Source organism: Microtus ochrogaster, unplaced genomic scaffold (assembly GCF_000317375.1).
Source record: "Microtus ochrogaster isolate Prairie Vole_2 unplaced genomic scaffold, MicOch1.0 UNK5, whole genome shotgun sequence".
NCBI classification, from domain to species: domain Eukaryota; kingdom Metazoa; phylum Chordata; class Mammalia; order Rodentia; family Cricetidae; genus Microtus; species Microtus ochrogaster.
This window is the reverse complement of record NW_004949103.1, coordinates 17,220,424-17,223,306: the sequence shown is the minus strand read 5'-3', so window position 1 is coordinate 17,223,306 and position 2,883 is coordinate 17,220,424.

Here is a 2,883-nt window from a genome sequence, read left to right as displayed (position 1 = left end):
GGTGGTGGTGGCAGTGGTGGGGAGAACCAGCCAAGATGATCTTCTCAGCAGATAACTCATTCTGACAGTCAACTAGAATTGCCTTTCATTCCCAGTCTTCCCAGGATCTTTTTGTTTGGTTTGGTTTTGTTTTTGTTAGTATGTACTGGTTTAATTCCTGAGATCGAACTATTCTGGAGTTTCCACATCTAAATCCTTCTCAGACACTGACAAGTGAGAAACATCCTCCCAAGGCATCTAAGCACTCCTGCTACCTTAGGTGTATAAAAATAAATCCATAAAATTGGTCTTGGGGCTACGAATACTTATGAAGAAATTGGGTCTTGAGAGATATCCTTTAGAAAGCGAAGGGGATGCAAAAACAGAAGCTAAAGCCAGTGTTTCCGTATTTTGTGCCAGGGTGGCAAGTTGAACAGAAGGTCACCTGTTTTAAACTGGCACCATGCACCAGCACTGGGTAGGACATTTAGTGGATTGCTTTTGTCCGAGGTAAGGACACTTGTAGGTAGTTTTATTTTTATTTATTTTTTTTCTTTGAAAACAGTTAACCACAATATAATTAGCTTTGTTTGCCCCAGTCAGGGCTGCTGTTGATGAGGTGTCTAGAGGCCTTCTGGTATAGGTGCCTAAAAGCTTAAACTGGATTTAATTATTATTATTACTCAATGTCAGGCTGAATACATGAAAAGAGATGAAACGAATGGCTCGCAGCCCCACTGCCTTGCTGTGTGATTCCATCACATCTTACCAGAGGAGCCAGTGGGAGCAGGCACACAGACAGCTCCAGGAGACCCCCGACAGCTCCAGGAGACCCCCAGCAGCTCAGGATGGTGTTTTTCAACTTGGTGGAAGGTTTCTCAGCCTGCTGGGGAGGGGGTAGGGTAGAGGCCTGGCACATTTTGATTTCCTCCCCAGTTTTTCCAATAACAGATCGCTGTCTGTTATTGCAGGGAAAGAAAGCAAATCACAGGGCGTCGCCTTAAAGGTTCATGGTCTCCAAATGTAGGCATCTTGGCTCTTAGCAGTTCATTGATTCCCCCATCCTGCCGCCTACAATATCAGGCACGGCTCCATGCAGGCAGCCGCTGAGCTGAAAGACTCAGCGAAACCAGGTATCCAGAAGGGGCTTTCCCACCTGAAGGCCAGCAGGGAGCAAGGCAGATGGCCCAGATCTGCACGCTCTCCCTACATCCTATTTCATCGACAGGTCAGAACGGAAGCAGATGGTTTGCCAGAGGGCAATATATTGGCAGACAGTACCTTGCTTTTCAGGTAAGAGACAGGCTGTTTGGAGTAAGTGCTTGGCACCGAGTTAATTAACCCTAGTGGCTCTATGGAGGGGTGACCTCTTTCCACCTTCTCGAATTGCAAAGAGAATGAGCCTAGGTGGCAAAGAACGGAGAGAAGATCAGAAGATTTAGTTCATTTCCTCTCCCTCCCCCTCTTTTCTTTTGTCCTGTTCTCTAGAGCATTAGCTTGCAAACCACCAGGACAGAGATCATGGGCTCCAGTGCTCTTCAGCCTTCTCAGGACAAGTTCAGGCACAAAACCAAAGAGCTCACAGGTAGGCAGGCTTCTTCTCATGTTAGTATATCGTAGAAGCTTTCGTGGATGAGAACTCAATAGGCTGTGATGTCAGGCACAGCTACTCCGGTAAGGGCTGATAGGGAGAAAACTGGGCCGTCGTCCCGGCTTTCTTCATCAATAGCACTATTTGTCTTCCATACCAGTTATCTGCTCTGCTACAGCAGACCAGCCCCAAACACACGGGTGTAAGCCCTGCTTGTTTACCGCACGAGTCTGTGGGTCATCAGCCTGGGCAAGGCTCAGCTGGGCGGACGTCCCACTGCCATTTTAGCTGGGCTCACCCGTGCACCCGTGTAACATGGGGACCTCACACAGGCGCGGGTTGGTTGGTGGCTGGATGGTCCAGGGAGTCACGTGACAGCCACCACGTCATTCTGGACTTGTTTTCATAGAGGTACTCACCGGTTTCCAGGAGTACTATACAAAATGAAGGCCCAACCCAAAGGTGCTTAGTGACTTGAATATTATAATACATTGACAAACGTGGCTTGGGCCAAGCCCGACCGATGACTGAGCCCAGAATGAGAGATAATGGAAGAGACAGAAAGGCCACCATCTTGGAAACAATCGACTATGTCAGGGGAAAAAAGCCAAGAGCCGAGCTCAGGGTCTCCCATTCTCAGGCATGACAGTTCATCTTTAGGTTTACCATACACTGGGGCCAAAGGCCACTTACTGCTCCAGATTTGAGAACTCAGTTCCTTTCCTGATAAAAGGGGGTAGCAGCACTGGAGTGAGCCACTAGCGACAGGAACGGAACACGTAAATAAACACACATTGACTGTGAGGTTTCTGCACCTGTCAGATGGATTGACAACTTCTCAGGCCTCCTACTTATTTGTACAAGCTGTGTTTCCCCCAGTAAGGAAAGCTTTCTGTTGGCAAATAAGAGGGGGTCGCACAGCATTCACCTCAGGTTCCCTTCTGTCTGCAGCTTCCTTATAGTCTTCCCTCCAATGAAAGTTTAATGGAATTATCTTTATAAAAATGTTCTTATTTGAAGAAGTTAAACTTTTGTTATTTGCAGATGATATGATAGTGTACATAAGCGACCCCCAAAACTCCACCAAAGAACCTTTACAGCTGATAAACACCTTTAGTAATGTGGCAGGATACAAGATCAAATCCAAAAAATCAGTCGCCCTCTTATACACAAAGGATATGGAAGCAGAGAGGGAAATCAGAGAAGCTTCACCTTTCACGATAGCCACAAACAGCATAAAATATCTGGGGGTAACTCTAACCAAGGAAGTGAAAGATCTATTTGACAAGAACTTTAAGGCATTGAAGAAAGAA